This window comes from Parus major, chromosome 26 (genome assembly GCF_001522545.3).
Source record: "Parus major isolate Abel chromosome 26, Parus_major1.1, whole genome shotgun sequence".
Taxonomy (NCBI): domain Eukaryota; kingdom Metazoa; phylum Chordata; class Aves; order Passeriformes; family Paridae; genus Parus; species Parus major.
The window spans coordinates 481,720-489,848 of NC_031795.1; the positions used below are offsets into that span (position 1 = coordinate 481,720).

General features: G+C 49.6%; 1 protein-coding gene across 1 annotated transcript in view; it reads left to right on the top strand.

Annotated features, from left to right (window-relative positions):
• The window catches only part of IGFN1 (immunoglobulin like and fibronectin type III domain containing 1), a 40,906-nt gene that overhangs the window by 539 nt on the left and 32,238 nt on the right, over positions 1-8,129 (top strand). Inside the window, exon 2 of the mRNA XM_015650404.3 lies at positions 5,293-5,419. The gene's annotated coding sequence lies outside the window, so the exon portion shown is untranslated. The remainder of the gene's footprint in view (positions 1-5,292; positions 5,420-8,129) is intronic.

The window sequence follows — 8,129 nt, forward strand, 5'->3', positions numbered from 1 at the left end:
GACAGACAGACACTGCCCGGGGACAGACAGACAGACACTGCCCGGGACAGACAGACACTGCCGGGGACAGACAGACACTGCCCAGGGACAGACAGACAGACAGACACTGCCCGGGGGACAGACAGACACTGCCGGGGACAGACAGACAGACAGACACTGCCGGGGACAGACAGACACTGCCGGGGACAGACAAACAGACACTGCCCGGGGACAGACAGACAGACACTGCCCGGGGACGGACAGACAGACACTGCCCAGGGACAGACACTGCCCAGGGACAGACAGACACTGCCGGGGGACAGACAGACAGACACTACCGGGGATGGACAGACAGACACTGCCGAGGGACAGACAGACAGACACTACCGGGGATGGACAGACAGACACTGCCGAGGGACAGACAGACAGACAGACCCTGCGGACGGACGGACAGACAGACCCTGGCAGTGTCATTCCTGCAGAGACGGGGGCTCAGTGACCCTCGTGTGTGACCGCGGGACTCATGGAACAAGTGGGGGTGACAGGGGAGAGGTGCCCTCTCTTCCTCTGGTTTCCTCTATTCCCACGTTTTTCTGTTTTTCTGTTTTTCTCTTTTCCCACGTTTTTCTGTATTTCTGTTTTTCTCTATTTCTGGTTTTTCTCTATTCCCACAATTTTCTGTATTTCTGTTTTTCTCTATTTCTGTTTTTTCTCTTTCCCCCCGTTTTTCTGTATTTCTGGTTTTCTCTTTTCCCACGTTTTTCTCTATTTCTGTTTTTCTCTATTTCTGTTTTTTCTCTATTCCCACATTTTTCTGTATTTCTGTTTTTTCTCTTTTCCCCCGTTTTTCTGTATTTCTGTTTTTCTCTATTCCCACGTTTTTCTCTATTTCTGTTTTTCTCTATTTCTGTTTTTCTCTATTTCTGTTTTTCTCTATTTCTGTTTTCTGGAGGGGTCTCAGCATCCTGGTGTTCCCCCTCTTGCTGGGGAGTGGAACGAGCTGAGCTTTAAGGTCCATTCCAACCCAAATCATTCTATGATTCTATAATTCTCTGCTGTTGGGTATTTCTCCTCTGGGTGCTGGCACAATTCTCTGGCTCAGGTTGACACCTATTTTATTATTGTGATGTTTTAGTGCTGGATGAAGGGTGACAGTGAAGAAAGCTCAGAAGGAATTGGGGCAGCATTCCCAGAAATGGGAGTCCCCCGGCTCCTCTGTGGGTGCCACACATTGTTCAGGCAGCACCAGGAAAGTGCTGACATTAATTCTGCTGTCCGACACACACAGTGGGAACATGCTGTGGCCTCTTGAGGCTCCAGAGACGATTTCTTACCATTTATTTTACTGCCAAACTTCCCAGCACATGAGGGATGAAACAGGGAAGCAGCTGCTCAGGCCAGGATGGGGCTCCTTTCATCTGTCACCACGTACAGGTTGGGGTGCAATAAATCCTGCAGCAACATAAAGAGCTCAGGGCTGGGGGGTCTCTGCTTTGTGGCAGAGGGAGACACTGGGATAAAGCCTGCAATCTCTGCTTGCATTTATTGTTTGGTTTGCTGTGAGCTTTATTAACCCTCTGCCTGCCCTGGAGATGGTGTCTGTGAAGTGCTCCCAACACACACATTTCAGTTTTAGCTGGGGATGGACTCTGAGCAAAGCCTGATGGCCATGCAGGGCCAAATGGAAATTGTACAGGCACCCCTCGTTCCCTGCATTCATTAAAGCCCAGAGGGGCTTAAAGCCTTGTTCTTTTCAGTTTCTTAAGGTGGGTGGAAAGTCCTGGGGGAAGGAAATGCCTGGCAATAAGCTGATGTTCAATCACATCTTTGGTGAGGCTTTATTAAATGTCTGTTGGCCACTGTTTTGTTTTGTGGATGGAAAACAGTAAATCCCAGCCCTGGGACTGGAACATGCAGGGAAGATAGTCCTGGGAGCAGCTATCACTGGGAAAAGTGGGAATGTTGGCTTTAAAGGCAGCCAGGCTCCAACTGAATCCTGGGCCCTGCTAGCAAACCCATGTCAGTCAGGTGGGGAGGGAAAATAACCACAGGTCTGAGCCTGAAACAAGTCACTCCAATTCCTCCTGGACTCTGCAATGTGGATGAGCTGGTGCTGAGGTCTGGAATGGGAATGGGCATCTCCCACTGAAAAGAGCAGCAACCACTCAGTAGTTACAACATCCCATTTATTTAAATTCTGATGTTGTGGGTAGGAAAGGCTCACATGCCTGGTGTGACTGTTCCTCATCCTGGTGATTCTCCTGGGAAAACCAAAATGCTCTCCTGTCACCCAGCTGGCCCCTGGCCTGATCTGAACAATGTCCCTTCACTCACTCATGACCAGCACTGCCAGACTTCCCTGACTTGGTGTTTTGGGTGGTTGGAGGGCTACAGGTTCCTGTAATCCCCACTGAATTTTGGCCTTTATTCCACATTCCATGCCCATTTTCTTGTGCAGCATTTATGGGATTCTCATTGCTGTTATGTCAAGATGGACTTGGAACACGAGCACTGAGCTCTGCACATCTTCAGCCATTTCAAATGTGAATATTTCTGCCCCAAAGAAACCTCCCTGCCACCACCTCCACCCTTGGTGCAGTCAGGACTGTCCACCAGGCTGCAGGGAAATAGAAATGCGGTGTCTTGGCCATGTTTTTGATCTTGGTCATTTCTTTATGGACTGAAAATCCAGACAGGATTTTGGATTTACCAAGTCTTCTTGAGTTCTTGTCCCTTCTGAGCCATGTGGGCACCAAAGTCTGTAGGAAGAGCTGTGCCAGTTGTCCCTGCTCAGAGCAGGAAGGCTTCACAGCAGTGTTCCAAAAAGGGCAAACAGAACCTTGGAAGAGTCTTGTTCCCAGTTAAAACAGAGTTTTAAATTCAGGCTGAAATAACTGTTGCCTCTTGACATTTCTTCACTGCCCTTCCTTGGGTGAGTGGACTTTCTTCCAGGGAAAATCACATTCCCTGTGCAGAAGAAGCAGAGCCCAGTGAGGGTCCCAGCCGTGCTGTGCCACCCTGCAGGCTCCCAGAGGCACCTGGCAGCTCAGCCCTGGCACCCAGGGGTTAACACGGCCTTGGGTGGGTGGGTGGGTGCAAAACAAGCTGTGAAATGGAAGAAGGTCAAGCTCTTGGAGGAGGCTGCTCTGTAGCAGATGGTTTGAAATGATCAGTCCCTCTGGAGGTGAGGCCCCAAGAAAACTGTAAAAGCAGGGCTGGAAGTGAGGCAGAGCATGAGCAGCTCTGTGGGATCCCACGAGCAGTTGTGGCTCTCCTGGGACTCCTCAGACCCCACTGTCTAATTAGGAATTCCTCATTTGTTGAGACCCAACAGCTAAATGTGATGGAGACTGCACAGCACTGGCACTTTTCTGTGGGGAGCAATTGCCTGGAAAGGAGATGACAGGGGAAGAGGAGCAGCAGAAATCCCAGTGGCTCTGGGCAGCTCCTCTGGGATAACCCTGCTCCTGCTGCAGCTGAGCAGAGCTGAATTCAGGTGTCAGTAGGGGCAGGTAAATGCAATCCTGGGCTTACCCAAAGTGTTACTCTCTTTAGAGACTGCTCTGGCAGTGGGGTTTGTTAAAGGTGCAGCAGGCAGTCAGCAGAGCCCCAGAGTGCTGTCCTGGACCAGCAGCACTGATGTGTGAGGGAGCATCCTTGGGGTGGGCATTGTCCAAAGCAGGAGGAACACAGTCCCACTTCACTGGGAAACACTGGCTGCTACTGAGAGGATTTCCCAGCAGCACTCCAGACTTCCAGATCATTGTAGTCTTATTTTCTTGGCTTTTCAACTTTCAAATGGTTTATATTTGACTTTGTAATTGCTTCTACGATCTATTTTATACCACTGCAAAGGCAACAGGGGATGTAGAACAGAAAGATCTTAGCCCAGACATCAGTTTGATTTCCTCATGCTTTTCTTGTGAACTGGGAAAGTTTAAACACTGTCACCGGCAACAATGGCTGAAAAGAAAAAAGGAATGAAGAAAATTACTCCAGAATTTAATTTTCACATTTATCTTTTCAATTGTTGGTTGAAATGGTGATTCCCAGCCCTGCAAGGGAGAAGTTTTTGATAGCCAGGTGAGAATTTTCTTTCTCAGACTAGTGGAAATGGTGCTCTTTGTGGTTCTTCTTGATGCAATCTAACAGGAGTCTGAGCTGTGGCACCGAGGGTTTTCTGTGTGCCTCCTTCCCCTTAGCCTCAGATCTTAAACTTCTCATCTTCTCATAGGAAACCAGAGAAAAACCTTCTGTTTCTGCCAGCCCAGACAGCCTGTGAACCATGGCAAAACCCTTCTCTTGCCACCTCCTGGAGCCAGCCCTTCCTCTGCAGCTGAACATGAGATTTAATATGGATTTATTCCCCAGTAAAGGAAAGCAGTGGCTCCTGGGCTGAGAGCAGCCCTCAGGCCAGCCAGCTTCGCAGGAGAAGGGGCTGGAGACAGCCCAGACTGGAAATCTCTCAGCCAGACCTGCTCCAGGGGAGCTTTCTGAGCAGAGGAAGGAACACAAGGTCTGCAAGGGCAGGTCTGGGCTCACAATGCACTGATCTTGTATTTCTGTGGGAAACCTGTCCATGGAAATCAGAGATCCCACAGTGCTTCAGGCTGGAAGAGAACTTTATGACCATCTAATTCCAGCTGTCTGCCATGGTCAGGGAACGTTCCTGTGGTGAATGAGCAGCTTTGTGTGCTGCTCAAGGGAAAGGGCTCAGCCTGTGTCTGTGCTGGAAGGAAAGGAGCAAACTGAGCTGTGACCTTTGGCTGCAGCAGTGAAACTCTTCTGGAGCAACAGGATTTCTTTCAGGACTCTTGGACTGAGGGCCAAGCCCAGGCATGGCTGACCCACACACAGATGCAATAATTCAGTGTTTTTACTTCTCTGCTAAGGAGCTGGGAGATCTCCTAAGAGCTCGTGGCCCCTGAGAGCATCTGCTGGTGTGTCCTGCACAGCCTGGTGTCAGGCTGTCCTTTCCCTGGAGCTGCACAAGTGTTTGTCCTTCCTGGAGGCACAAGGTCCTGCCCTGGAGGTGCAGTGTGGCCTTGAGTGATGGTCACACCTGGCCAGGCTGGCCCTGCCTGGGGCTGGCCTTGCCAAGGGCTGCAGGGCACCTCCCCTGGGCTGGGGGACTTGGGGCTATAAGGAGCCCCCAGGGCTGCCCCAGCTCAGTGTGGAGACACAGGCAGCTCCTGCCTACAGCCTCACCTTCTGTCAGAGGGGACAGCTGGGAGGGAACAACAGTTTGTTGTTTCTTTTGCCATTCAGTACCATCTCCAGCAGACTGAAAGGGGCTTGTGTTCCTCCCCACAGGTCACTGACAGCTGGGGCCATCCGAGCCGCTGGGTGATGAAGAGCTCTGGGCTGTGAGTGAAGAAAGGACCTGCAGACACAGGAGTGGCTTCCAGAGCATCACCTCAGCAGCTCAGCCCCTGGAGGGGTGAGTTTGGCCATGCCAGCACTGCTTTGTGTGGTGGTGATGCAGAGCTGGGAGGGGGAAGTGACACCTTTGTTGTCACACTGAGTAATGTGAATTTGTGTTGCAGTGGGTCTGGAGATGGCTGTAAGTGTTCTGGGAGTGGTGGGCTCCCAGAGCAGTGTTTGTGCCTCTGGGGTGCACTGATTCCTTGGATTTCCCTGGGAAGATGCCAGGCTAAGATCTGCTGTCACTGGGGACTTGTGGCACTGGGGTTCCTGAGGGTTTCCATCCTGGACAGTGAGCAGGGATGTGTTATCCCTCCTTCCTGGCAGTGAGACACTCTTGTGATTGCTCTGGGATATTTCCTGTGAATCTATTGCCTGTTTCTGTCATGAAAAACCTGTGGGAGTGTTGTGGCCACAGAAAGGCACAGCCTGGGCAGTTCTGCTGCTGCCATCCCATCCCTGCTGCTCCAAAGGGACTGGGATTCACTGTCCTGCTTGCTGCTGGGGTTCAGTGGCTTTTTCTCCTTTAGAAAATGGGGATGGTAGGTGTCTCCCCTTGGCCTTTGGTATCAGTGCCACTTTCATACATAAATGGACACAGGGTATTTAGTTTGTGTGTCTGTGGATCCTGAGCAAGCACTTTGGTGGTGTCCATAATCCCTGGAGCAGAGGAGAAGATCAGGTCAGGTATAGATTTACCAGAGGGATAAGTCACACAAAATCTGATCCTTGGGCATTCCTCCTCTCTCTGCACAAGACCTCCATTCATCACTGGAGAGCTTGTGACGTTCCCCCTCTGTGACTTGCTCAGGAGTTTTCATCAGGTTTCCCTTCTGCTGTTGGTTTGCCTTTGGTTCTGTGGTTCTAACCAAAGCATTTGAAATTTTTCTTTAAAATTCATCTGAAATGGGAAGACTCAAGCTCAAAAAATTACTTCAAGTTAACAAAAAAATGCAGAAAGCCAATCCAAAGCTAAAAGAGAAATTTTAGGTGAAATCTACTCAGAGTATCTGGACCTTTGGGGTAAAGCACAGCTAGAATGTGACTGAGCTCACAACAATTTGGCATTTTGTTTAGAACATTTTCTGTGTCACAACTGCCCTGATTTTTATCATTTACAAAGAGAAATTCAAAGATAATTACAAAGAGAAAAGCTTTGTTAGGGCTGGAGATGAGGGAAAGGTTCTTCCCCCTGAGGGTGCTGGCACTGCCCAGGCTCCCCAGGGAATGGGCACAGCCCCGAGGCTGCCAGAGCTCCAGGAGTGTTTGGACAAGGCTCTCAGGGGTGCACAGGGTGGGATTTTGGGGTGTCTGTGCAGGGCAGGGGTTGGATGTGATCCTTGTGGGTCCCTCCCAGCTCAGGATGCCACATGCTGCTGTGAAAGAGAATGCTGCCTCTGTTGCTGATTATTTTATTCTTGCTGGTTTGTCTGTGCTCGTGGCTTTGTCCCCGCTGTGTCTGTGTTTGTGCAGTGCCTGTGGCACATCCTGAGCCCCTGGGACACTCACTGCCTGTCACTTCCCTGCAGGTTTGGCTAATTTTGCTCAGCAGTCTGCCAGCAATTATGTCACACCTTGTCTGAGTATGGCACTGTCTGAAGCCCATAAATATCTCCCTGTGACTCCCCCAATATCTACAAATCCTCTGACTCCCAAATGTTTTGCTTCTTCACTCTGCTGATTTATGGCCCAGCCCTGGTGTCCATCAGGGAATGGTCTCTTGCTCTGTCTCATCCAGACAGATTGATGAACACACAGGATGAAGGGCACCCTCCCACCCTGCCAGCCTTGCTGCTTTATTTTGGGACATTAAAAATGCTGTCAGTAGCCAAGGGCTTGCTCCAGCTCTGCACTCAGAGCCATGGAAGTTTTCCTCTGTCTCCAGTGGGGATGTCCCTGCAGCTGCAGAGCAGACACAGTTCTGCCTGGAATGAGGAATGGATAATTGAACAAGGCTAATTCAACAAGAGGGATGTGTTTCACAGAGCACTGAGGGTGCTGAGCTGCTGCTGCCAGTGCCAGCCCTCGTGCTGGGGGTGTTTGTCAGCAGCACTCACCTGGGGAGGGGTGACTCCCTTTATTCCATTGCATAAATCCTCATGTGCACACCAAAGCACCTGTGAGTGAAGGAATGAATTACACCATGACAATTTTTGGAAGGCTTTTGCTGTCTCATTTTAAAAATTCTGTGATTTTTTTTTTCCTAGATTGAACTGGAGACAGAACAAAACCATGGCCATTCATGTAACAAGGGAGCAAAAAATTTAAAAGTAAGCAGGGGTAGGGTTAATGACTCTGTGCCAACCAGGGTGTTATTTTCTGGTCCTTATTTAATACACAAGACACTGGAAAATGCAACGTGGTTGGATTCATTACACTGAAGGAATGTTCCCTTCATATCCAGCAGTGTTATTTTAACCCTGCACTCAATGTGTGGCATTAACATGCTTCCTTCTCATTCTCCACAAGTCAGGAATTCACAGGAGTTTAAGGACTCACAGGAGATTATTTTTAATCCAAGTGAATTTCTGAGATCTTTAGGGCTCTGTAAGCTCAGCAGTTTATACATAATGCACACAGTGCATGTTGTGCACTGAGAGATGAGGCCTGTGCAAATATTGCCAGTATTGGAGGGTTTTACCAAACTAAATTTGAATTTATCCCTCTCTCAGCAGTTTTTTGTTGTGGTAACACTTGTCCACAGCCACACCAGGCTGAGAATGAAA